Source organism: Microcebus murinus, unplaced genomic scaffold (genome assembly GCF_040939455.1).
Source record: "Microcebus murinus isolate Inina unplaced genomic scaffold, M.murinus_Inina_mat1.0 scaf032_hap2_Mmur4.0, whole genome shotgun sequence".
Classification (NCBI taxonomy): Eukaryota; Metazoa; Chordata; class Mammalia; order Primates; family Cheirogaleidae; genus Microcebus; species Microcebus murinus.
Window position 1 is genome coordinate 132,109 of NW_027438978.1, and position 26,828 is coordinate 158,936.

General features: G+C 62.7%; 7 pseudogenes; all 7 read left to right on the forward strand.

Moving 5' to 3' along the window:
* Positions 1-1,913: 1,913 nt before the first annotated feature.
* LOC142868493 (uncharacterized) lies at positions 1,914-2,032 on the forward strand (annotated as a pseudogene).
* Positions 2,033-5,886: 3,854 nt separating this feature from the next.
* On the forward strand, positions 5,887-6,005 carry LOC142868494 (uncharacterized; annotated as a pseudogene).
* Positions 6,006-9,833: 3,828 nt separating this feature from the next.
* LOC142868495 (uncharacterized) lies at positions 9,834-9,952 on the forward strand (annotated as a pseudogene).
* A 3,827-nt stretch (positions 9,953-13,779) lies between these two features.
* Positions 13,780-13,898, forward strand: LOC142868496 (uncharacterized; annotated as a pseudogene).
* Positions 13,899-17,759: 3,861 nt separating this feature from the next.
* LOC142868497 (uncharacterized) lies at positions 17,760-17,878 on the forward strand (annotated as a pseudogene).
* A 3,828-nt stretch (positions 17,879-21,706) lies between these two features.
* Positions 21,707-21,825, forward strand: LOC142868499 (uncharacterized; annotated as a pseudogene).
* A 3,819-nt stretch (positions 21,826-25,644) lies between these two features.
* On the forward strand, positions 25,645-25,763 carry LOC142868500 (uncharacterized; annotated as a pseudogene).
* The last annotated feature ends 1,065 nt before the right edge of the window (positions 25,764-26,828 follow it).

Below are 26,828 nucleotides of genomic sequence, written 5' to 3' on the forward strand. Positions count from 1 at the left end.
AGATTGAGGGTCCGGTGGGTGTCTGCACTTTTGTGCTGGGCTCCCCAGGGAGGCCCGGGGGCTGGCTGGACAACGCGGTCTGCTGGGCTGGGGGGGGGGTTTGGAGGAGCAACTGATGCCCTTTGCACTTTGGGTAGCAAGTGTCTGAGGTGTCTCTGGGCCCTGTGCCATGTGGGGGCGGGGGCGGGGGCGGGGTGGGAGGAGGAGGAGGAGGAGGAGGAGGAGGAGGAGGAGGTGGGAAGGGCCGTGGCCTGCAGTCGTGTTCCCCGGGGTGGCACAGCATGTGGCTTCTTCCACAGGCTGCTTGGGCTGGGCTCCCTGCACCTGGGCCTTTGGAGGACTGGCCCTGTGCTTGCCAACACTTCCTGCAGGGACCCAGAGCTGGGAGGTTGCATCTCTCAGCCCTGGGTCGGGCAGAGCCCCAGCGGGCCAGGCCCACAACCTCTCTCAGCAGGGGTCCCCCAGAAGGCTCCTTTGGGACCAGGATTCTCTTGCGGGTGACTCTTTAAGGTCTGGCCCCTGGATGGAGGGGCACCAGGAGTAGAGGAGCAGGAAGGGGAAGGGGGTGGCCATGCGAGGGGACACTTTCAGGCCAAGTCCCAGCTTCAGTCTGATCCTCCTGGGAACGCCGGGGTGGACATCACACCTCCTGGTTGCCCCGCTCTGAGACCAGGAGCCGGGCTTCGCATTCCCACAGCAGCCAGTCGTGGGCTGAGGACACCTGGGGCGTTGGGAACTCCCTGGCTTCTCCTTGGTTTAACATCTGGAGCTGCTTGTGAATTGTGCCGCCACACACACCCGAGTGCAGGTGTCTTCTGCACAGACTGCGGGCCTCGCTCTTCTGAATGCCGCTAGCTCGCGACCCACCCACGGGTGAACCTGGTCAGGGTACTTTCTCTCAGGGGCAGACTCTGATCCGGGCGGGCTACCGGTGTCTCTGTTTGCTCCTTTCTTTCTTCCACTTCGGGAAAGGCTTCCTTACTGGGTGTGGAAATCTCCTATGCCTTTCCTCGCCTATTCTGTCAGCTCTAAAATTCTCTTTCGGTTGCCACCCTCACAGATGGATTAGGAAACTCTTTGCGGTGCACTCATTAGTGAAATGACCTCAATGACGCTGGAATCCAATATCTAATCGCCGATTTTTGGCGAGTCCACACGCCAGGGTGGTTGGGGTCCAATGCAGCCCCGGCCAGGCCCAGGCCCCTTGGACTGGGCCACAGGAGGACACAGAGGAGGGTCCCGGCCCCCACGGTAGGTAGAGGTGCGGGCAGTTCTCCAAGGGCTTGGGTGTTTTCCAGAGGGAGGAGATGGAGGGGACTGATTTCTTCAGCGCCCCACAAACCACGCCACCCCACCCCACCCATGGGACACATCCCGAGAGAGAGAGACGCCCCATACACTGGCTCCCCTCCCCCGTGCGCTGTGCCCCAGCCCTGGCCCGGGGGAATAGGCGGCCGCCAGGCCACAGGGTGGGGGGCGCAGCTGAAAGGGGTTGTGGGGGAGGGCCGCCCCTGGCTGGGGTCAAAGGGCGAGCGCCCCGCCCCTCCCGCCCGTGCGCAGTCAGCGGCCCCGGCGCGCTGGGGGTGGGGGGCGGGGAGGTGAAGGAGGCCAGGCAAGGAGAGGAGGGGGGCTTGAAGGTCTCCACCTTGGCGGGTCCAGCCGTGGAGGCGCATCTTGTGTGAGTGTGAGTGAGTGAGTGAGTGCGTGTGAGTGTGTGTGTATACAGAGACAGCCCCCAACCCCGGCCCGCCGCTCCCTGCCCGCCCCGCCTGTCACCCCCGTCCCTCGGAGCCCGCGGGACCCGGCCGGCGAACTCAACAGGCCCGACCCGGCGCGGGGCCTGGGGCGGGAGGAGGCGGCGGGGAAGCGCAGAGAGGCTCGGCTTCTTGAGCGGGGCAGGGGCGCCCTCCGCCGTCCACGGCCACACCACCCCGAACGCGCCCGATCCCGTCTGGTCTCGGAAGCTAAGCAGGGTCGGGCCTGGTTAGAACTTGGATGGGAGACCGCCCGGGAATACCGGGTGCCGTAGGCTTCTTCTTTTTTTTTTTGCCTCTGGTTCTGTCGCGTTTCTGGGAGTGCGGGGGCGGCCCGGGGTGGGGGGACCCCCACCCTCGGCGCCCGCCGCGGTGCCTGGCGCCCCAGCCCGCACCGTGGGGCCTCCTCTTGTCCCGAGCCGTGACACCGCCGCCACGCGGCAGCATGCCTGGCTTCTGGACAGTCAGGTCTCAGACCAAAGGTCTGCTCTGTGGGAGCCGACACGCTGGAGGAAACCTTGAGAGTCTGAGAGGGGAGGGAGTTCCAGAAGAAGGCCAGGATGTCATTTTGAGGGAGTATGTGACCAGAACTCCTCCCGTTGCTTTTGGGGTTCTATGGGCTACACGTAGGAATCTTTGGTGGTGGCACCTGATGTTCGGGGATCCGGAGTCACACCCAGACCTGCTCCACAGGCCTCCTTTTACTTTTCTCTTCGGATTCATTTTTTTTTTTTTTTTTGAGACAGAGTCTCGGTTTGTTGCCCAGGCTAGAGTGAGTGCCGTGGCGTCAGCCTAGCTCACAGCAACTTCAAACTCCTGGGCTCGAGTGATCCTTCTGCCTCAGCCTCCCGGGTAGCTGGGACTGCAGGCATGCGCCACCATGCCCCGCTAATTTTTTATATATATATCAGTTGGCCAATTAATTTCTTTCTATTTATAGTAGAGACGGGGTCTCGCTCTTGCTCAGGCTGGTTTTGAACTCCTGACCTTGAGCAATCCGCCCGCCTCGGCCTCCCAAGAGCTAGGATTACAGGCGTGAGCCACAGCGCCCGGCCGGATTCATTATTTTTAAAAAGTGTCTCTTATCTCTATTATTGCATTTTCTTTTCTCTCTCTTTTCAAGCAGATGATGGGAGTCCAAGTGTTAAGGTGACATGTGTTGCCCGTGCCCCCCTCCCCCCCCCCCGTGTTCTTATTCATTTACCTCTCATGTTGTTCCAGCATATTGTGGGGGCACCAATGTTAAGGTCGGGTGCGTTGCCCTCTCCCAGCCTCCCCCCTCGGGTCAGAGCTTCAAGTGCGCCCATCCCCCAGTCGGTGCGTACCCACCCCATTCCTAATGGATGTGTATGCCCATCCCCTCCCCCCACCCGCCCGACACCCACCCGAAGAAGGTGATTCCTCTGTGTCCACTTAGGTGTCCATCGGTTCGTACCCATTTGCTGGTGAGCGCGAGCACGTGGTGCTCGTGTGTCCATTCTTGGGATACTTGGCTTACTGGAACGGGTTCCAGCTCTGGCCAGGAGAACCACGAGAGGTGCCCCCTCACCGCTGCTCCTCATAGCCGAATAGCACTCCGTGGTGTCCACGGGCCACATTTTACTTACCCACTCGTGGGTCGATGGGCACTCGGGTGGCTTCCAGGTCTTTGCGATTGTGACTTGTGCCCTGACACTAACCCTAACCCTTACCCAGCCCGTCTCCTCCACGGCCCCTGCCTGACTGACTCCTTCCCGCCCGGCCTGTCACCTGTCACCGTCCTCTGCCCCTGCCTGACACGCTCCTCCCCGCCCGGGCCGTCACCGTCCTCGGCCCCTGCCTGACGGGGCTCCTCCGTCGCCTGGGCCTTCCAAGGGCTTGGTGTGGACGCTGGTTCCAGGACGCCCTCCCAGGAACCCGGTAGCAGGGCGGCCGCAGCGTCTCGCGCAACCCAACCGTCCGCCGGCTGGCCGCCGTCGCTAAGTGGCCTGCGGGGGACGTGCTCCCGCTGTGCCGTGGGGGCCCAGCCTGGTGTCTTCTCTGAGGCCCCGCGGCTGCCGCTCCCCGCAAGGGGATAGCCGCGGAGGTGGGGACCGCCTCCTCATGGGGACGTACACCCAGCTCTCCACGTCGGATTCCGGGGCTCTCTGTCCTGCCAGAAGGCCCAGCTGGCCTGCGGGTCCTTAGAGTGGCAAAAACATCCGAAAACTGAGATTGAGGGTCCGGTGGGTGTCTGCACTTTTGTGCTGGGCTCCCCAGGGAGGCCCGGGGGCTGGCTGGACAACGCGGTCTGCTGGGCTGGGGGGGGGGTTTGGAGGAGCAACTGATGCCCTTTGCACTTTGGGTAGCAAGTGTCTGAGGTGTCTCTGGGCCCTGTGCCATGTGGGGGCGGGGGCGGGGGCGGGGTGGGAGGAGGAGGAGGAGGAGGAGGAGGAGGAGGAGGAGGAGGAGGTGGGAAGGGCCGTGGCCTGCAGTCGTGTTCCCCGGGGTGGCACAGCATGTGGCTTCTTCCACAGGCTGCTTGGGCTGGGCTCCCTGCACCTGGGCCTTTGGAGGACTGGCCCTGTGCTTGCCAACACTTCCTGCAGGGACCCAGAGCTGGGAGGTTGCATCTCTCAGCCCTGGGTCGGGCAGAGCCCCAGCGGGCCAGGCCCACAACCTCTCTCAGCAGGGGTCCCCCAGAAGGCTCCTTTGGGACCAGGATTCTCTTGCGGGTGACTCTTTAAGGTCTGGCCCCTGGATGGAGGGGCACCAGGAGTAGAGGAGCAGGAAGGGGAAGGGGGTGGCCATGCGAGGGGACACTTTCAGGCCAAGTCCCAGCTTCAGTCTGATCCTCCTGGGAACGCCGGGGTGGACATCACACCTCCTGGTTGCCCCGCTCTGAGACCAGGAGCCGGGCTTCGCATTCCCACAGCAGCCAGTCGTGGGCTGAGGACACCTGGGGCGTTGGGAACTCCCTGGCTTCTCCTTGGTTTAACATCTGGAGCTGCTTGTGAATTGTGCCGCCACACACACCCGAGTGCAGGTGTCTTCTGCACAGACTGCGGGCCTCGCTCTTCTGAATGCCGCTAGCTCGCGACCCACCCACGGGTGAACCTGGTCAGGGTACTTTCTCTCAGGGGCAGACTCTGATCCGGGCGGGCTACCGGTGTCTCTGTTTGCTCCTTTCTTTCTTCCACTTCGGGAAAGGCTTCCTTACTGGGTGTGGAAATCTCCTATGCCTTTCCTCGCCTATTCTGTCAGCTCTAAAATTCTCTTTCAGTTGCCACCCTCACAGATGGATTAGGAAACTCTTTGCGGTGCACTCATTAGTGAAATGACCTCAATGACGCTGGAATCCAATATCTAATCGCCGATTTTTGGCGAGTCCACACGCCAGGGTGGTTGGGGTCCAATGCAGCCCCGGCCAGGCCCAGGCCCCTTGGACTGGGCCACAGGAGGACACAGAGGAGGGTCCCGGCCCCCACGGTAGGTAGAGGTGCGGGCAGTTCTCCAAGGGCTTGGGTGTTTTCCAGAGGGAGGAGATGGAGGGGACTGATTTCTTCAGCGCCCCACAAACCACGCCACCCCACCCCACCCATGGGACACATCCCGAGAGAGAGAGACGCCCCATACACTGGCTCCCCTCCCCCGTGCGCTGTGCCCCAGCCCTGGCCCGGGGGAATAGGCGGCCGCCAGGCCACAGGGTGGGGGGCGCAGCTGAAAGGGGTTGTGGGGGAGGGCCGCCCCTGGCTGGGGTCAAAGGGCGAGTGGCCCGCCCCTCCCGCCCGTGCGCAGTCAGCAGCCCCGGCACGCTGGGGGTGGGGGGCGGGGAGGTGAAGGAGGCCAGGCAAGGAGAGGAGGGGGGCTTGAAGGTCTCCACCTTGGCGGGTCCAGCCGTGGAGGCGCATCTTGTGTGAGTGTGAGTGTGAGTGAGTGAGTGAGTGTGAGTGTGAGTGTGTGTGTATACAGAGACAGCCCCCAACCCCGGCCCGCCGCTCCCTGCCCGCCCCGCCTGTCACCCCCGTCCCTCGGAGCCCGCGGGACCCGGCCGGCGAACTCAACAGGCCCGACCCGGCGCGGGGCCTGGGGCGGGAGGAGGCGGCGGGGAAGCGCGGAGAGGCTCGGCTTCTTGAGCGGGGCAGGGGCGCCCTCCGCCGTCCACGGCCACGCCGTCCACGGCCACACCACCCCGAACGCGCCCGATCCCGTCTGGTCTCGGAAGCTAAGCAGGGTCGGGCCTGGTTAGAACTTGGATGGGAGACCGCCCGGGAATACCGGGTGCCGTAGGCTTCTTCTTTTTTTTTTTGCCTCTGGTTCTGTCACGTTTCTGGGAGTGCGGGGGCGGCCCGGGGTGGGGGGGACCCCCACCCTCGGCGCCCGCCGCGGTGCCTGGCGCCCCAGCCCGCACCGTGGGGCCTCCTCTTGTCCCGAGCCGTGACACCGCCGCCACGCGGCAGCATGCCTGGCTTCTGGACAGTCAGGTCTCAGACCAAAGGTCTGCTCTGTGGGAGCCGACACGCTGGAGGAAACCTTGAGAGTCTGAGAGGGGAGGGAGTTCCAGAAGAAGGCCAGGATGTCATTTTGAGGGAGTATGTGACCAGAACTCCTCCCGTTGCTTTTGGGGTTCTATGGGCTACACGTAGGAATCTTTGGTGGTGGCACCTGATGTTCGGGGATCCGGAGTCACACCCAGACCTGCTCCACAGGCCTCCTTTTACTTTTCTCTTCGGATTCATTTTTTTTTTTTTTTTTGAGACAGAGTCTCGGTTTGTTGCCCAGGCTAGAGTGAGTGCCGTGGCGTCAGCCTAGCTCACAGCAACTTCAAACTCCTGGGCTCGAGTGATCCTTCTGCCTCAGCCTCCCGGGTAGCTGGGACTGCAGGCATGCGCCACCATGCCCCGCTAATTTTTTATATATATATCAGTTGGCCAATTAATTTCTTTCTATTTATAGTAGAGACGGGGTCTCGCTCTTGCTCAGGCTGGTTTTGAACTCCTGACCTTGAGCAATCCGCCCGCCTCGGCCTCCCAAGAGCTAGGATTACAGGCGTGAGCCACAGCGCCCGGCCGGATTCATTATTTTTAAAAAGTGTCTCTTATCTCTATTATTGCATTTTCTTTTCTCTCTCTTTTCAAGCAGATGATGGGAGTCCAAGTGTTAAGGTGACATGTGTTGCCCGTGCCCCCCTCCCCCCCCCCGTGTTCTTATTCATTTACCTCTCATGTTGTTCCAGCATATTGTGGGGGCACCAATGTTAAGGTCGGGTGCGTTGCCCTCTCCCAGCCTCCCCCCTCGGGTCAGAGCTTCAAGTGCGCCCATCCCCCAGTCGGTGCGTACCCACCCCATTCCTAATGGATGTGTATGCCCATCCCCTCCCCCCACCCGCCCGACACCCACCCGAAGAAGGTGATTCCTCTGTGTCCACTTAGGTGTCCATCGGTTCGTACCCATTTGCTGGTGAGCGCGAGCACGTGGTGCTCGTGTGTCCATTCTTGGGATACTTGGCTTACTGGAACGGGTTCCAGCTCTGGCCAGGAGAACCACGAGAGGTGCCCCCTCACCGCTGCTCCTCATAGCCGAATAGCACTCCGTGGTGTCCACGGGCCACATTTTACTTACCCACTCGTGGGTCGATGGGCACTCGGGTGGCTTCCAGGTCTTTGCGATTGTGACTTGTGCCCTGACACTAACCCTAACCCTTACCCAGCCCGTCTCCTCCACGGCCCCTGCCTGACTGACTCCTTCCCGCCCGGCCTGTCACCTGTCACCGTCCTCTGCCCCTGCCTGACACGCTCCTCCCCGCCCGGGCCGTCACCGTCCTCGGCCCCTGCCTGACGGGGCTCCTCCGTCGCCTGGGCCTTCCAAGGGCTTGGTGTGGACGCTGGTTCCAGGACGCCCTCCCAGGAACCCGGTAGCAGGGCGGCCGCAGCGTCTCGCGCAACCCAACCATCCGCCGGCTGGCCGCCGTCGCTAAGTGGCCTGCGGGGGACGTGCTCCCGCTGTGCCGTGGGGGCCCAGCCTGGTGTCTTCTCTGAGGCCCCGCGGCTGCCGCTCCCCGCAAGGGGATAGCCGCGGAGGTGGGGACCGCCTCCTCATGGGGACGTACACCCAGCTCTCCACGTCGGATTCCGGGGCTCTCTGTCCTGCCAGAAGGCCCAGCTGGCCTGCGGGTCCTTAGAGTGGCAAAAACATCCGAAAACTGAGATTGAGGGTCCGGTGGGTGTCTGCACTTTTGTGCTGGGCTCCCCAGGGAGGCCCGGGGGCTGGCTGGACAACGCGGTCTGCTGGGCTGGGGGGGGGGTTTGGAGGAGCAACTGATGCCCTTTGCACTTTGGGTAGCAAGTGTCTGAGGTGTCTCTGGGCCCTGTGCCATGTGGGGGCGGGGGCGGGGGCGGGGTGGGAGGAGGAGGAGGAGGAGGAGGAGGAGGAGGAGGAGGAGGTGGGAAGGGCCGTGGCCTGCAGTCGTGTTCCCCGGGGTGGCACAGCATGTGGCTTCTTCCACAGGCTGCTTGTCCTGGGCTCCCTGCACCTGGGCCTTTGGAGGACTGGCCCTGTGCTTGCCAACACTTCCTGCAGGGACCCAGAGCTGGGAGGTTGCATCTCTCAGCCCTGGGTCGGGCAGAGCCCCAGCGGGCCAGGCCCACAACCTCTCTCAGCAGGGGTCCCCCAGAAGGCTCCTTTGGGACCAGGATTCTCTTGCGGGTGACTCTTTAAGGTCTGGCCCCTGGATGGAGGGGCACCAGGAGTAGAGGAGCAGGAAGGGGAAGGGGGTGGCCATGCGAGGGGACACTTTCAGGCCAAGTCCCAGCTTCAGTCTGATCCTCCTGGGAACGCCGGGGTGGACATCACACCTCCTGGTTGCCCCGCTCTGAGACCAGGAGCCGGGCTTCGCATTCCCACAGCAGCCAGTCGTGGGCTGAGGACACCTGGGGCGTTGGGAACTCCCTGGCTTCTCCTTGGTTTAACATCTGGAGCTGCTTGTGAATTGTGCCGCCACACACACCCGAGTGCAGGTGTCTTCTGCACAGACTGCGGGCCTCGCTCTTCTGAATGCCGCTAGCTCGCGACCCACCCACGGGTGAACCTGGTCAGGGTACTTTCTCTCAGGGGCAGACTCTGATCCGGGCGGGCTACCGGTGTCTCTGTTTGCTCCTTTCTTTCTTCCACTTCGGGAAAGGCTTCCTTACTGGGTGTGGAAATCTCCTATGCCTTTCCTCGCCTATTCTGTCAGCTCTAAAATTCTCTTTCGGTTGCCACCCTCACAGATGGATTAGGAAACTCTTTGCGGTGCACTCATTAGTGAAATGACCTCAATGACGCTGGAATCCAATATCTAATCGCCGATTTTTGGCGAGTCCACACGCCAGGGTGGTTGGGGTCCAATGCAGCCCCGGCCAGGCCCAGGCCCCTTGGACTGGGCCACAGGAGGACACAGAGGAGGGTCCCGGCCCCCACGGTAGGTAGAGGTGCGGGCAGTTCTCCAAGGGCTTGGGTGTTTTCCAGAGGGAGGAGATGGAGGGGACTGATTTCTTCAGCGCCCCACAAACCACGCCACCCCACCCCACCCATGGGACACATCCCGAGAGAGAGAGACGCCCCATACACTGGCTCCCCTCCCCCGTGCGCTGTGCCCCAGCCCTGGCCCGGGGGAATAGGCGGCCGCCAGGCCACAGGGTGGGGGGCGCAGCTGAAAGGGGTTGTGGGGGAGGGCCGCCCCTGGCTGGGGTCAAAGGGCGAGCGCCCCGCCCCTCCCGCCCGTGCGCAGTCAGCGGCCCCGGCGCGCTGGGGGTGGGGGGCGGGGAGGTGAAGGAGGCCAGGCAAGGAGAGGAGGGGGGCTTGAAGGTCTCCACCTTGGCGGGTCCAGCCGTGGAGGCGCATCTTGTGTGAGTGTGAGTGAGTGAGTGAGTGCGTGTGAGTGTGTGTGTATACAGAGACAGCCCCCAACCCCGGCCCGCCGCTCCCTGCCCGCCCCGCCTGTCACCCCCGTCCCTCGGAGCCCGCGGGACCCGGCCGGCGAACTCAACAGGCCCGACCCGGCGCGGGGCCTGGGGCGGGAGGAGGCGGCGGGGAAGCGCAGAGAGGCTCGGCTTCTTGAGCGGGGCAGGGGCGCCCTCCGCCGTCCACGGCCACACCACCCCGAACGCGCCCGATCCCGTCTGGTCTCGGAAGCTAAGCAGGGTCGGGCCTGGTTAGAACTTGGATGGGAGACCGCCCGGGAATACCGGGTGCCGTAGGCTTCTTCTTTTTTTTTTTGCCTCTGGTTCTGTCGCGTTTCTGGGAGTGCGGGGGCGGCCCGGGGTGGGGGGACCCCCACCCTCGGCGCCCGCCGCGGTGCCTGGCGCCCCAGCCCGCACCGTGGGGCCTCCTCTTGTCCCGAGCCGTGACACCGCCGCCACGCGGCAGCATGCCTGGCTTCTGGACAGTCAGGTCTCAGACCAAAGGTCTGCTCTGTGGGAGCCGACACGCTGGAGGAAACCTTGAGAGTCTGAGAGGGGAGGGAGTTCCAGAAGAAGGCCAGGATGTCATTTTGAGGGAGTATGTGACCAGAACTCCTCCCGTTGCTTTTGGGGTTCTATGGGCTACACGTAGGAATCTTTGGTGGTGGCACCTGATGTTCGGGGATCCGGAGTCACACCCAGACCTGCTCCACAGGCCTCCTTTTACTTTTCTCTTCGGATTCATTTTTTTTTTTTTTTTTGAGACAGAGTCTCGGTTTGTTGCCCAGGCTAGAGTGAGTGCCGTGGCGTCAGCCTAGCTCACAGCAACTTCAAACTCCTGGGCTCGAGTGATCCTTCTGCCTCAGCCTCCCGGGTAGCTGGGACTGCAGGCATGCGCCACCATGCCCCGCTAATTTTTTATATATATATCAGTTGGCCAATTAATTTCTTTCTATTTATAGTAGAGACGGGGTCTCGCTCTTGCTCAGGCTGGTTTTGAACTCCTGACCTTGAGCAATCCGCCCGCCTCGGCCTCCCAAGAGCTAGGATTACAGGCGTGAGCCACAGCGCCCGGCCGGATTCATTATTTTTAAAAAGTGTCTCTTATCTCTATTATTGCATTTTCTTTTCTCTCTCTTTTCAAGCAGATGATGGGAGTCCAAGTGTTAAGGTGACATGTGTTGCCCGTGCCCCCCTCCCCCCCCCCGTGTTCTTATTCATTTACCTCTCATGTTGTTCCAGCATATTGTGGGGGCACCAATGTTAAGGTCGGGTGCGTTGCCCTCTCCCAGCCTCCCCCCTCGGGTCAGAGCTTCAAGTGCGCCCATCCCCCAGTCGGTGCGTACCCACCCCATTCCTAATGGATGTGTATGCCCATCCCCTCCCCCCACCCGCCCGACACCCACCCGAAGAAGGTGATTCCTCTGTGTCCACTTAGGTGTCCATCGGTTCGTACCCATTTGCTGGTGAGCGCGAGCACGTGGTGCTCGTGTGTCCATTCTTGGGATACTTGGCTTACTGGAACGGGTTCCAGCTCTGGCCAGGAGAACCACGAGAGGTGCCCCCTCACCGCTGCTCCTCATAGCCGAATAGCACTCCGTGGTGTCCACGGGCCACATTTTACTTACCCACTCGTGGGTCGATGGGCACTCGGGTGGCTTCCAGGTCTTTGCGATTGTGACTTGTGCCCTGACACTAACCCTAACCCTTACCCAGCCCGTCTCCTCCACGGCCCCTGCCTGACTGACTCCTTCCCGCCCGGCCTGTCACCTGTCACCGTCCTCTGCCCCTGCCTGACACGCTCCTCCCCGCCCGGGCCGTCACCGTCCTCGGCCCCTGCCTGACGGGGCTCCTCCGTCGCCTGGGCCTTCCAAGGGCTTGGTGTGGACGCTGGTTCCAGGACGCCCTCCCAGGAACCCGGTAGCAGGGCGGCCGCAGCGTCTCGCGCAACCCAACCATCCGCCGGCTGGCCGCCGTCGCTAAGTGGCCTGCGGGGGACGTGCTCCCGCTGTGCCGTGGGGGCCCAGCCTGGTGTCTTCTCTGAGGCCCCGCGGCTGCCGCTCCCCGCAAGGGGATAGCCGCGGAGGTGGGGACCGCCTCCTCATGGGGACGTACACCCAGCTCTCCACGTCGGATTCCGGGGCTCTCTGTCCTGCCAGAAGGCCCAGCTGGCCTGCGGGTCCTTAGAGTGGCAAAAACATCCGAAAACTGAGATTGAGGGTCCGGTGGGTGTCTGCACTTTTGTGCTGGGCTCCCCAGGGAGGCCCGGGGGCTGGCTGGACAACGCGGTCTGCTGGGCTGGGGGGGGGGTTTGGAGGAGCAACTGATGCCCTTTGCACTTTGGGTAGCAAGTGTCTGAGGTGTCTCTGGGCCCTGTGCCATGTGGGGGCGGGGGCGGGGGCGGGGTGGGAGGAGGAGGAGGAGGAGGAGGAGGAGGAGGAGGAGGAGGTGGGAAGGGCCGTGGCCTGCAGTCGTGTTCCCCGGGGTGGCACAGCATGTGGCTTCTTCCACAGGCTGCTTGTCCTGGGCTCCCTGCACCTGGGCCTTTGGAGGACTGGCCCTGTGCTTGCCAACACTTCCTGCAGGGACCCAGAGCTGGGAGGTTGCATCTCTCAGCCCTGGGTCGGGCAGAGCCCCAGCGGGCCAGGCCCACAACCTCTCTCAGCAGGGGTCCCCCAGAAGGCTCCTTTGGGACCAGGATTCTCTTGCGGGTGACTCTTTAAGGTCTGGCCCCTGGATGGAGGGGCACCAGGAGTAGAGGAGCAGGAAGGGGAAGGGGGTGGCCATGCGAGGGGACACTTTCAGGCCAAGTCCCAGCTTCAGTCTGATCCTCCTGGGAACGCCGGGGTGGACATCACACCTCCTGGTTGCCCCGCTCTGAGACCAGGAGCCGGGCTTCGCATTCCCACAGCAGCCAGTCGTGGGCTGAGGACACCTGGGGCGTTGGGAACTCCCTGGCTTCTCCTTGGTTTAACATCTGGAGCTGCTTGTGAATTGTGCCGCCACACACACCCGAGTGCAGGTGTCTTCTGCACAGACTGCGGGCCTCGCTCTTCTGAATGCCGCTAGCTCGCGACCCACCCACGGGTGAACCTGGTCAGGGTACTTTCTCTCAGGGGCAGACTCTGATCCGGGCGGGCTACCGGTGTCTCTGTTTGCTCCTTTCTTTCTTCCACTTCGGGAAAGGCTTCCTTACTGGGTGTGGAAATCTCCTATGCCTTTCCTCGCCTATTCTGTCAGCTCTAAAATTCTCTTTCGGTTGCCACCCTCACAGATGGATTAGGAAACTCTTTGCGGTGCACTCATTAGTGAAATGACCTCAATGACGCTGGAATCCAATATCTAATCGCCGATTTTTGGCGAGTCCACACGCCAGGGTGGTTGGGGTCCAATGCAGCCCCGGCCAGGCCCAGGCCCCTTGGACTGGGCCACAGGAGGACACAGAGGAGGGTCCCGGCCCCCACGGTAGGTAGAGGTGCGGGCAGTTCTCCAAGGGCTTGGGTGTTTTCCAGAGGGAGGAGATGGAGGGGACTGATTTCTTCAGCGCCCCACAAACCACGCCACCCCACCCCACCCATGGGACACATCCCGAGAGAGAGAGACGCCCCATACACTGGCTCCCCTCCCCCGTGCGCTGTGCCCCAGCCCTGGCCCGGGGGAATAGGCGGCCGCCAGGCCACAGGGTGGGGGGCGCAGCTGAAAGGGGTTGTGGGGGAGGGCCGCCCCTGGCTGGGGTCAAAGGGCGAGCGCCCCGCCCCTCCCGCCCGTGCGCAGTCAGCGGCCCCGGCGCGCTGGGGGTGGGGGGCGGGGAGGTGAAGGAGGCCAGGCAAGGAGAGGAGGGGGGCTTGAAGGTCTCCACCTTGGCGGGTCCAGCCGTGGAGGCGCATCTTGTGTGAGTGTGAGTGAGTGAGTGAGTGCGTGTGAGTGTGTGTGTATACAGAGACAGCCCCCAACCCCGGCCCGCCGCTCCCTGCCCGCCCCGCCTGTCACCTTCGTCCCTCGGAGCCCGCGGGACCCGGCCGGCGAACTCAACAGGCCCGACCCGGCGCGGGGCCTGGGGCGGGAGGAGGCGGCGGGGAAGCGCAGAGAGGCTCGGCTTCTTGAGCGGGGCAGGGGCGCCCTCCGCCGTCCACGGCCACACCACCCCGAACGCGCCCGATCCCGTCTGGTCTCGGAAGCTAAGCAGGGTCGGGCCTGGTTAGAACTTGGATGGGAGACCGCCCGGGAATACCGGGTGCCGTAGGCTTCTTCTTTTTTTTTTTGCCTCTGGTTCTGTCGCGTTTCTGGGAGTGCGGGGGCGGCCCGGGGTGGGGGGGACCCCCACCCTCGGCGCCCGCCGCGGTGCCTGGCGCCCCAGCCCGCACCGTGGGGCCTCCTCTTGTCCCGAGCCGTGACACCGCCGCCACGCGGCAGCATGCCTGGCTTCTGGACAGTCAGGTCTCAGACCAAAGGTCTGCTCTGTGGGAGCCGACACGCTGGAGGAAACCTTGAGAGTCTGAGAGGGGAGGGAGTTCCAGAAGAAGGCCAGGATGTCATTTTGAGGGAGTATGTGACCAGAACTCCTCCCGTTGCTTTTGGGGTTCTATGGGCTACACGTAGGAATCTTTGGTGGTGGCACCTGATGTTCGGGGATCCGGAGTCACACCCAGACCTGCTCCACAGGCCTCCTTTTACTTTTCTCTTCGGATTCATTTTTTTTTTTTTTTTTGAGACAGAGTCTCGGTTTGTTGCCCAGGCTAGAGTGAGTGCCGTGGCGTCAGCCTAGCTCACAGCAACTTCAAACTCCTGGGCTCGAGTGATCCTTCTGCCTCAGCCTCCCGGGTAGCTGGGACTGCAGGCATGCGCCACCATGCCCCGCTAATTTTTTATATATATATCAGTTGGCCAATTAATTTCTTTCTATTTATAGTAGAGACGGGGTCTCGCTCTTGCTCAGGCTGGTTTTGAACTCCTGACCTTGAGCAATCCGCCCGCCTCGGCCTCCCAAGAGCTAGGATTACAGGCGTGAGCCACAGCGCCCGGCCGGATTCATTATTTTTAAAAAGTGTCTCTTATCTCTATTATTGCATTTTCTTTTCTCTCTCTTTTCAAGCAGATGATGGGAGTCCAAGTGTTAAGGTGACATGTGTTGCCCGTGCCCCCCTCCCCCCCCCCCGTGTTCTTATTCATTTACCTCTCATGTTGTTCCAGCATATTGTGGGGGCACCAATGTTAAGGTCGGGTGCGTTGCCCTCTCCCAGCCTCCCCCCTCGGGTCAGAGCTTCAAGTGCGCCCATCCCCCAGTCGGTGCGTACCCACCCCATTCCTAATGGATGTGTATGCCCATCCCCTCCCCCCACCCGCCCGACACCCACCCGAAGAAGGTGATTCCTCTGTGTCCACTTAGGTGTCCATCGGTTCGTACCCATTTGCTGGTGAGCGCGAGCACGTGGTGCTCGTGTGTCCATTCTTGGGATACTTGGCTTACTGGAACGGGTTCCAGCTCTGGCCAGGAGAACCACGAGAGGTGCCCCCTCACCGCTGCTCCTCATAGCCGAATAGCACTCCGTGGTGTCCACGGGCCACATTTTACTTACCCACTCGTGGGTCGATGGGCACTCGGGTGGCTTCCAGGTCTTTGCGATTGTGACTTGTGCCCTGACACTAACCCTAACCCTTACCCAGCCCGTCTCCTCCACGGCCCCTGCCTGACTGACTCCTTCCCGCCCGGCCTGTCACCTGTCACCGTCCTCTGCCCCTGCCTGACACGCTCCTCCCCGCCCGGGCCGTCACCGTCCTCGGCCCCTGCCTGACGGGGCTCCTCCGTCGCCTGGGCCTTCCAAGGGCTTGGTGTGGACGCTGGTTCCAGGACGCCCTCCCAGGAACCCGGTAGCAGGGCGGCCGCAGCGTCTCGCGCAACCCAACCGTCCGCCGGCTGGCCGCCGTCGCTAAGTGGCCTGCGGGGGACGTGCTCCCGCTGTGCCGTGGGGGCCCAGCCTGGTGTCTTCTCTGAGGCCCCGCGGCTGCCGCTCCCCGCAAGGGGATAGCCGCGGAGGTGGGGACCGCCTCCTCATGGGGACGTACACCCAGCTCTCCACGTCGGATTCCGGGGCTCTCTGTCCTGCCAGAAGGCCCAGCTGGCCTGCGGGTCCTTAGAGTGGCAAAAACATCCGAAAACTGAGATTGAGGGTCCGGTGGGTGTCTGCACTTTTGTGCTGGGCTCCCCAGGGAGGCCCGGGGGCTGGCTGGACAACGCGGTCTGCTGGGCTGGGGGGGGGGTTTGGAGGAGCAACTGATGCCCTTTGCACTTTGGGTAGCAAGTGTCTGAGGTGTCTCTGGGCCCTGTGCCATGTGGGGGCGGGGGCGGGGGCGGGGTGGGAGGAGGAGGAGGAGGAGGAGGAGGAGGAGGAGGAGGAGGAGGAGGAGGTGGGAAGGGCCCTGGCCTGCAGTCGTGTTCCCCGGGGTGGCACAGCATGTGGCTTCTTCCACAGGCTGCTTGGGCTGGGCTCCCTGCACCTGGGCCTTTGGAGGACTGGCCCTGTGCTTGCCAACACTTCCTGCAGGGACCCAGAGCTGGGAGGTTGCATCTCTCAGCCCTGGGTCGGGCAGAGCCCCAGCGGGCCAGGCCCACAACCTCTCTCAGCAGGGGTCCCCCAGAAGGCTCCTTTGGGACCAGGATTCTCTTGCGGGTGACTCTTTAAGGTCTGGCCCCTGGATGGAGGGGCACCAGGAGTAGAGGAGCAGGAAGGGGAAGGGGGTGGCCATGCGAGGGGACACTTTCAGGCCAAGTCCCAGCTTCAGTCTGATCCTCCTGGGAACGCCGGGGTGGACATCACACCTCCTGGTTGCCCCGCTCTGAGACCAGGAGCCGGGCTTCGCATTCCCACAGCAGCCAGTCGTGGGCTGAGGACACCTGGGGCGTTGGGAACTCCCTGGCTTCTCCTTGGTTTAACATCTGGAGCTGCTTGTGAATTGTGCCGCCACACACACCCGAGTGCAGGTGTCTTCTGCACAGACTGCGGGCCTCGCTCTTCTGAATGCCGCTAGCTCGCGACCCACCCACGGGTGAACCTGGTCAGGGTACTTTCTCTCAGGGGCAGACTCTGATCCGGGCGGGCTACCGGTGTCTCTGTTTGCTCCTTTCTTTCTTCCACTTCGGGAAAGGCTTCCTTACTGGGTGTGGAAATCTCCTATGCCTTTCCTCGCCTATTCTGTCAGCTCTAAAATTCTCTTTCAGTTGCCACCCTCACAGATGGATTAGGAAACTCTTTGCGGTGCACTCATTAGTGAAATGACCTCAATGACGCTGGAATCCAATATCTAATCGCCGATTTTTGGCGAGTCCACACGCCAGGGTGGTTGGGGTCCAATGCAGCCCCGGCCAGGCCCAGGCCCCTTGGACTGGGCCACAGGAGGACACAGAGGAGGGTCCCGGCCCCCACGGTAGGTAGAGGTGCGGGCAGTTCTCCAAGGGCTTGGGTGTTTTCCAGAGGGAGGAGATGGAGGGGACTGATTTCTTCAGCGCCCCACAAACCACGCCACCCCACCCCACCCATGGGACACATCCCGAGAGAGAGAGACGCCCCATACACTGGCTCCCCTCCCCCGTGCGCTGTGCCCCAGCCCTGGCCCGGGGGAATAGGCGGCCGCCAGGCCACAGGGTGGGGGGCGCAGCTGAAAGGGGTTGTGGGGGAGGGCCGCCCCTGGCTGGGGTCAAAGGGCGAGTGGCCCGCCCCTCCCGCCCGTGCGCAGTCAGCAGCCCCGGCACGCTGGGGGTGGGGGGCGGGGAGGTGAAGGAGGCCAGGCAAGGAGAGGAGGGGGGCTTGAAGGTCTCCACCTTGGCGGGTCCAGCCGTGGAGGCGCATCTTGTGTGAGTGTGAGTGTGAGTGAGTGAGTGAGTGTGAGTGTGAGTGTGTGTGTATACAGAGACAGCCCCCAACCCCGGCCCGCCGCTCCCTGCCCGCCCCGCCTGTCACCCCCGTCCCTCGGAGCCCGCGGGACCCGGCCGGCGAACTCAACAGGCCCGACCCGGCGCGGGGCCTGGGGCGGGAGGAGGCGGCGGGGAAGCGCGGAGAGGCTCGGCTTCTTGAGCGGGGCAGGGGCGCCCTCCGCCGTCCACGGCCACGCCGTCCACGGCCACACCACCCCGAACGCGCCCGATCCCGTCTGGTCTCGGAAGCTAAGCAGGGTCGGGCCTGGTTAGAACTTGGATGGGAGACCGCCCGGGAATACCGGGTGCCGTAGGCTTCTTCTTTTTTTTTTTGCCTCTGGTTCTGTCACGTTTCTGGGAGTGCGGGGGCGGCCCGGGGTGGGGGGGACCCCCACCCTCGGCGCCCGCCGCGGTGCCTGGCGCCCCAGCCCGCACCGTGGGGCCTCCTCTTGTCCCGAGCCGTGACACCGCCGCCACGCGGCAGCATGCCTGGCTTCTGGACAGTCAGGTCTCAGACCAAAGGTCTGCTCTGTGGGAGCCGACACGCTGGAGGAAACCTTGAGAGTCTGAGAGGGGAGGGAGTTCCAGAAGAAGGCCAGGATGTCATTTTGAGGGAGTATGTGACCAGAACTCCTCCCGTTGCTTTTGGGGTTCTATGGGCTACACGTAGGAATCTTTGGTGGTGGCACCTGATGTTCGGGGATCCGGAGTCACACCCAGACCTGCTCCACAGGCCTCCTTTTACTTTTCTCTTCGGATTCATTTTTTTTTTTTTTTTTGAGACAGAGTCTCGGTTTGTTGCCCAGGCTAGAGTGAGTGCCGTGGCGTCAGCCTAGCTCACAGCAACTTCAAACTCCTGGGCTCGAGTGATCCTTCTGCCTCAGCCTCCCGGGTAGCTGGGACTGCAGGCATGCGCCACCATGCCCCGCTAATTTTTTATATATATATCAGTTGGCCAATTAATTTCTTTCTATTTATAGTAGAGACGGGGTCTCGCTCTTGCTCAGGCTGGTTTTGAACTCCTGACCTTGAGCAATCCGCCCGCCTCGGCCTCCCAAGAGCTAGGATTACAGGCGTGAGCCACAGCGCCCGGCCGGATTCATTATTTTTAAAAAGTGTCTCTTATCTCTATTATTGCATTTTCTTTTCTCTCTCTTTTCAAGCAGATGATGGGAGTCCAAGTGTTAAGGTGACATGTGTTGCCCGTGCCCCCCTCCCCCCCCCCGTGTTCTTATTCATTTACCTCTCATGTTGTTCCAGCATATTGTGGGGGCACCAATGTTAAGGTCGGGTGCGTTGCCCTCTCCCAGCCTCCCCCCTCGGGTCAGAGCTTCAAGTGCGCCCATCCCCCAGTCGGTGCGTACCCACCCCATTCCTAATGGATGTGTATGCCCATCCCCTCCCCCCACCCGCCCGACACCCACCCGAAGAAGGTGATTCCTCTGTGTCCACTTAGGTGTCCATCGGTTCGTACCCATTTGCTGGTGAGCGCGAGCACGTGGTGCTCGTGTGTCCATTCTTGGGATACTTGGCTTACTGGAACGGGTTCCAGCTCTGGCCAGGAGAACCACGAGAGGTGCCCCCTCACCGCTGCTCCTCATAGCCGAATAGCACTCCGTGGTGTCCACGGGCCACATTTTACTTACCCACTCGTGGGTCGATGGGCACTCGGGTGGCTTCCAGGTCTTTGCGATTGTGACTTGTGCCCTGACACTAACCCTAACCCTTACCCAGCCCGTCTCCTCCACGGCCCCTGCCTGACTGACTCCTTCCCGCCCGGCCTGTCACCTGTCACCGTCCTCTGCCCCTGCCTGACACGCTCCTCCCCGCCCGGGCCGTCACCGTCCTCGGCCCCTGCCTGACGGGGCTCCTCCGTCGCCTGGGCCTTCCAAGGGCTTGGTGTGGACGCTGGTTCCAGGACGCCCTCCCAGGAACCCGGTAGCAGGGCGGCCGCAGCGTCTCGCGCAACCCAACCATCCGCCGGCTGGCCGCCGTCGCTAAGTGGCCTGCGGGGGACGTGCTCCCGCTGTGCCGTGGGGGCCCAGCCTGGTGTCTTCTCTGAGGCCCCGCGGCTGCCGCTCCCCGCAAGGGGATAGCCGCGGAGGTGGGGACCGCCTCCTCATGGGGACGTACACCCAGCTCTCCACGTCGGATTCCGGGGCTCTCTGTCCTGCCAGAAGGCCCAGCTGGCCTGCGGGTCCTTAGAGTGGCAAAAACATCCGAAAACTGAGATTGAGGGTCCGGTGGGTGTCTGCACTTTTGTGCTGGGCTCCCCAGGGAGGCCCGGGGGCTGGCTGGACAACGCGGTCTGCTGGGCTGGGGGGGGGGTTTGGAGGAGCAACTGATGCCCTTTGCACTTTGGGTAGCAAGTGTCTGAGGTGTCTCTGGGCCCTGTGCCATGTGGGGGCGGGGGCGGGGGCGGGGTGGGAGGAGGAGGAGGAGGAGGAGGAGGAGGAGGAGGAGGAGGTGGGAAGGGCCGTGGCCTGCAGTCGTGTTCCCCGGGGTGGCACAGCATGTGGCTTCTTCCACAGGCTGCTTGTCCTGGGCTCCCTGCACCTGGGCCTTTGGAGGACTGGCCCTGTGCTTGCCAACACTTCCTGCAGGGACCCAGAGCTGGGAGGTTGCATCTCTCAGCCCTGGGTCGGGCAGAGCCCCAGCGGGCCAGGCCCACAACCTCTCTCAGCAGGGGTCCCCCAGAAGGCTCCTTTGGGACCAGGATTCTCTTGCGGGTGACTCTTTAAGGTCTGGCCCCTGGATGGAGGGGCACCAGGAGTAGAGGAGCAGGAAGGGGAAGGGGGTGGCCATGCGAGGGGACACTTTCAGGCCAAGTCCCAGCTTCAGTCTGATCCTCCTGGGAACGCCGGGGTGGACATCACACCTCCTGGTTGCCCCGCTCTGAGACCAGGAGCCGGGCTTCGCATTCCCACAGCAGCCAGTCGTGGGCTGAGGACACCTGGGGCGTTGGGAACTCCCTGGCTTCTCCTTGGTTTAACATCTGGAGCTGCTTGTGAATTGTGCCGCCACACACACCCGAGTGCAGGTGTCTTCTGCACAGACTGCGGGCCTCGCTCTTCTGAATGCCGCTAGCTCGCGACCCACCCACGGGTGAACCTGGTCAGGGTACTTTCTCTCAGGGGCAGACTCTGATCCGGGCGGGCTACCGGTGTCTCTGTTTGCTCCTTTCTTTCTTCCACTTCGGGAAAGGCTTCCTTACTGGGTGTGGAAATCTCCTATGCCTTTCCTCGCCTATTCTGTCAGCTCTAAAATTCTCTTTCGGTTGCCACCCTCACAGATGGATTAGGAAACTCTTTGCGGTGCACTCATTAGTGAAATGACCTCAATGACGCTGGAATCCAATATCTAATCGCCGATTTTTGGCGAGTCCACACGCCAGGGTGGTTGGGGTCCAATGCAGCCCCGGCCAGGCCCAGGCCCCTTGGACTGGGCCACAGGAGGACACAGAGGAGGGTCCCGGCCCCCACGGTAGGTAGAGGTGCGGGCAGTTCTCCAAGGGCTTGGGTGTTTTCCAGAGGGAGGAGATGGAGGGGACTGATTTCTTCAGCGCCCCACAAACCACGCCACCCCACCCCACCCATGGGACACATCCCGAGAGAGAGAGACGCCCCATACACTGGCTCCCCTCCCCCGTGCGCTGTGCCCCAGCCCTGGCCCGGGGGAATAGGCGGCCGCCAGGCCACAGGGTGGGGGGCGCAGCTGAAAGGGGTTGTGGGGGAGGGCCGCCCCTGGCTGGGGTCAAAGGGCGAGCGCCCCGCCCCTCCCGCCCGTGCGCAGTCAGCGGCCCCGGCGCGCTGGGGGTGGGGGGCGGGGAGGTGAAGGAGGCCAGGCAAGGAGAGGAGGGGGGCTTGAAGGTCTCCACCTTGGCGGGTCCAGCCGTGGAGGCGCATCTTGTGTGAGTGTGAGTGAGTGAGTGAGTGCGTGTGAGTGTGTGTGTATACAGAGACAGCCCCCAACCCCGGCCCGCCGCTCCCTGCCCGCCCCGCCTGTCACCCCCGTCCCTCGGAGCCCGCGGGACCCGGCCGGCGAACTCAACAGGCCCGACCCGGCGCGGGGCCTGGGGCGGGAGGAGGCGGCGGGGAAGCGCAGAGAGGCTCGGCTTCTTGAGCGGGGCAGGGGCGCCCTCCGCCGTCCACGGCCACACCACCCCGAACGCGCCCGATCCCGTCTGGTCTCGGAAGCTAAGCAGGGTCGGGCCTGGTTAGAACTTGGATGGGAGACCGCCCGGGAATACCGGGTGCCGTAGGCTTCTTCTTTTTTTTTTTGCCTCTGGTTCTGTCGCGTTTCTGGGAGTGCGGGGGCGGCCCGGGGTGGGGGGACCCCCACCCTCGGCGCCCGCCGCGGTGCCTGGCGCCCCAGCCCGCACCGTGGGGCCTCCTCTTGTCCCGAGCCGTGACACCGCCGCCACGCGGCAGCATGCCTGGCTTCTGGACAGTCAGGTCTCAGACCAAAGGTCTGCTCTGTGGGAGCCGACACGCTGGAGGAAACCTTGAGAGTCTGAGAGGGGAGGGAGTTCCAGAAGAAGGCCAGGATGTCATTTTGAGGGAGTATGTGACCAGAACTCCTCCCGTTGCTTTTGGGGTTCTATGGGCTACACGTAGGAATCTTTGGTGGTGGCACCTGATGTTCGGGGATCCGGAGTCACACCCAGACCTGCTCCACAGGCCTCCTTTTACTTTTCTCTTCGGATTCATTTTTTTTTTTTTTTTTGAGACAGAGTCTCGGTTTGTTGCCCAGGCTAGAGTGAGTGCCGTGGCGTCAGCCTAGCTCACAGCAACTTCAAACTCCTGGGCTCGAGTGATCCTTCTGCCTCAGCCTCCCGGGTAGCTGGGACTGCAGGCATGCGCCACCATGCCCCGCTAATTTTTTATATATATATCAGTTGGCCAATTAATTTCTTTCTATTTATAGTAGAGACGGGGTCTCGCTCTTGCTCAGGCTGGTTTTGAACTCCTGACCTTGAGCAATCCGCCCGCCTCGGCCTCCCAAGAGCTAGGATTACAGGCGTGAGCCACAGCGCCCGGCCGGATTCATTATTTTTAAAAAGTGTCTCTTATCTCTATTATTGCATTTTCTTTTCTCTCTCTTTTCAAGCAGATGATGGGAGTCCAAGTGTTAAGGTGACATGTGTTGCCCGTGCCCCCCTCCCCCCCCCCGTGTTCTTATTCATTTACCTCTCATGTTGTTCCAGCATATTGTGGGGGCACCAATGTTAAGGTCGGGTGCGTTGCCCTCTCCCAGCCTCCCCCCTCGGGTCAGAGCTTCAAGTGCGCCCATCCCCCAGTCGGTGCGTACCCACCCCATTCCTAATGGATGTGTATGCCCATCCCCTCCCCCCACCCGCCCGACACCCACCCGAAGAAGGTGATTCCTCTGTGTCCACTTAGGTGTCCATCGGTTCGTACCCATTTGCTGGTGAGCGCGAGCACGTGGTGCTCGTGTGTCCATTCTTGGGATACTTGGCTTACTGGAACGGGTTCCAGCTCTGGCCAGGAGAACCACGAGAGGTGCCCCCTCACCGCTGCTCCTCATAGCCGAATAGCACTCCGTGGTGTCCACGGGCCACATTTTACTTACCCACTCGTGGGTCGATGGGCACTCGGGTGGCTTCCAGGTCTTTGCGATTGTGACTTGTGCCCTGACACTAACCCTAACCCTTACCCAGCCCGTCTCCTCCACGGCCCCTGCCTGACTGACTCCTTCCCGCCCGGCCTGTCACCTGTCACCGTCCTCTGCCCCTGCCTGACACGCTCCTCCCCGCCCGGGCCGTCACCGTCCTCGGCCCCTGCCTGACGGGGCTCCTCCGTCGCCTGGGCCTTCCAAGGGCTTGGTGTGGACGCTGGTTCCAGGACGCCCTCCCAGGAACCCGGTAGCAGGGCGGCCGCAGCGTCTCGCGCAACCCAACCATCCGCCGGCTGGCCGCCGTCGCTAAGTGGCCTGCGGGGGACGTGCTCCCGCTGTGCCGTGGGGGCCCAGCCTGGTGTCTTCTCTGAGGCCCCGCGGCTGCCGCTCCCCGCAAGGGGATAGCCGCGGAGGTGGGGACCGCCTCCTCATGGGGACGTACACCCAGCTCTCCACGTCGGATTCCGGGGCTCTCTGTCCTGCCAGAAGGCCCAGCTGGCCTGCGGGTCCTTAGAGTGGCAAAAACATCCGAAAACTGAGATTGAGGGTCCGGTGGGTGTCTGCACTTTTGTGCTGGGCTCCCCAGGGAGGCCCGGGGGCTGGCTGGACAACGCGGTCTGCTGGGCTGGGGGGGGGTTTGGAGGAGCAACTGATGCCCTTTGCACTTTGGGTAGCAAGTGTCTGAGGTGTCTCTGGGCCCTGTGCCATGTGGGGGCGGGGGCGGGGGCGGGGTGGGAGGAGGAGGAGGAGGAGGAGGAGGTGGGAAGGGCCGTGGCCTGCAGTCGTGTTCCCCGGGGTGGCACAGCATGTGGCTTCTTCCACAGGCTGCTTGGCCTGGGCTCCCTGCACCTGGGCCTTTGGAGGACTGGCCCTGTGCTTGCCAACACTTCCTGCAGGGACCCAGAGCTGGGAGGTTGCATCTCTCAGCCCTGGGTCGGGCAGAGCCCCAGCGGGCCAGGCCCACAACCTCTCTCAGCAGGGGTCCCCCAGAAGGCTCCTTTGGGACCAGGATTCTCTTGCGGGTGACTCTTTAAGGTCTGGCCCCTGGATGGAGGGGCACCAGGAGTAGAGGAGCAGGAAGGGGAAGGGGGTGGCCATGCGAGGGGACACTTTCAGGCCAAGTCCCAGCTTCAGTCTGATCCTCCTGGGAACGCCGGGGTGGACATCACACCTCCTGGTTGCCCCGCTCTGAGACCAGGAGCCGGGCTTCGCATTCCCACAGCAGCCAGTCGTGGGCTGAGGACACCTGGGGCGTTGGGAACTCCCTGGCTTCTCCTTGGTTTAACATCTGGAGCTGCTTGTGAATTGTGCCGCCACACACACCCGAGTGCAGGTGTCTTCCGCACAGACTGCGGGCCTCGCTCTTCTGAATGCCGCTAGCTCGCGACCCACCCACGGGTGAACCTGGTCAGGGTACTTTCTCTCAGGGGCAGACTCTGATCCGGGCGGGCTACCGGTGTCTCTGTTTGCTCCTTTCTTTCTTCCACTTCGGGAAAGGCTTCCTTACTGGGTGTGGAAATCTCCTATGCCTTTCCTCGCCTATTCTGTCAGCTCTAAAATTCTCTTTCGGTTGCCACCCTCACAGATGGATTAGGAAACTCTTTGCGGTGCACTCATTAGTGAAATGACCTCAATGACGCTGGAATCCAATATCTAATCGCCGATTTTTGGCGAGTCCACACGCCAGGGTGGTTGGGGTCCAATGCAGCCCCGGCCAGGCCCAGGCCCCTTGGACTGGGCCACAGGAGGACACAGAGGAGGGTCCCGGCCCCCACGGTAGGTAGAGGTGCGGGCAGTTCTCCAAGGGCTTGGGTGTTTTCCAGAGGGAGGAGATGGAGGGGACTGATTTCTTCAGCGCCCCACAAACCACGCCACCCCACCCCACCCATGGGACACATCCCGAGAGAGAGAGACGCCCCATACACTGGCTCCCCTCCCCCGTGCGCTGTGCCCCAGCCCTGGCCCGGGGGAATAGGCGGCCGCCAGGCCACAGGGTGGGGGGCGCAGCTGAAAGGGGTTGTGGGGGAGGGCCGCCCCTGGCTGGGGTCAAAGGGCGAGCGCCCCGCCCCTCCCGCCCGTGCGCAGTCAGCGGCCCCGGCGCGCTGGGGGTGGGGGGCGGGGAGGTGAAGGAGGCCAGGCGAGGAGAGGAGGGGGGCTTGAAGGTCTCCACCTTGGCGGGTCCAGCCGTGGAGGCGCATCTTGTGTGAGTGTGAGTGTGAGTGAGTGAGTGAGTGTGAGTGTGAGTGTGTGTGTATACAGAGACAGCCCCCAACCCCGGCCCGCCGCTCCCTGCCCGCCCCGCCTGTCACCCCCGTCCCTCGGAGCCCGCGGGACCCGGCCGGCGAACTCAACAGGCCCGACCCGGCGCGGGGCCTGGGGCGGGAGGAGGCGGCGGGGAAGCGCGGAGAGGCTCGGCTTCTTGAGCGGGGCAGGGGCGCCCTCCGCCGTCCACGGCCACACCACCCCGAACGCGCCCGATCCCGTCTGGTCTCGGAAGCTAAGCAGGGTCGGGCCTGGTTAGAACTTGGATGGGAGACCGCCCGGGAATACCGGGTGCCGTAGGCTTCTTCTTTTTTTTTTTGCCTCTGGTTCTGTCGCGTTTCTGGGAGTGCGGGGGCGGCCCGGGGTGGGGGTGACCCCCACCCTCGGCGCCCGCCGCGGTGCCTGGCGCCCCAGCCCGCACCGTGGGGCCTCCTCTTGTCCCGAGCCGTGACACCGCCGCCACGCGGCAGCATGCCTGGCTTCTGGACAGTCAGGTCTCAGACCAAAGGTCTGCTCTGTGGGAGCCGACACGCTGGAGGAAACCTTGAGAGTCTGAGAGGGGAGGGAGTTCCAGAAGAAGGCCAGGATGTCATTTTGAGGGAGTATGTGACCAGAACTCCTCCCGTTGCTTTTGGGGTTCTATGGGCTACACGTAGGAATCTTTGGTGGTGGCACCTGATGTTCGGGGATCCGGAGTCACACCCAGACCTGCTCCACAGGCCTCCTTTTACTTTTCTCTTCGGATTCATTTTTTTTTTTTTTTTTGAGACAGAGTCTCGGTTTGTTGCCCAGGCTAGAGTGAGTGCCGTGGCGTCAGCCTAGCTCACAGCAACTTCAAACTCCTGGGCTCGAGTGATCCTTCTGCCTCAGCCTCCCGGGTAGCTGGGACTGCAGGCATGCGCCACCATGCCCCGCTAATTTTTTATATATATATCAGTTGGCCAATTAATTTCTTTCTATTTATAGTAGAGACGGGGTCTCGCTCTTGCTCAGGCTGGTTTTGAACTCCTGACCTTGAGCAATCCGCCCGCCTCGGCCTCCCAAGAGCTAGGATTACAGGCGTGAGCCACAGCGCCCGGCCGGATTCATTATTTTTAAAAAGTGTCTCTTATCTCTATTATTGCATTTTCTTTTCTCTCTCTTTTCAAGCAGATGATGGGAGTCCAAGTGTTAAGGTGACATGTGTTGCCCGTGCCCCCCTCCCCCCCCCCGTGTTCTTATTCATTTACCTCTCATGTTGTTCCAGCATATTGTGGGGGCACCAATGTTAAGGTCGGGTGCGTTGCCCTCTCCCAGCCTCCCCCCTCGGGTCAGAGCTTCAAGTGCGCCCATCCCCCAGTCGGTGCGTACCCACCCCATTCCTAATGG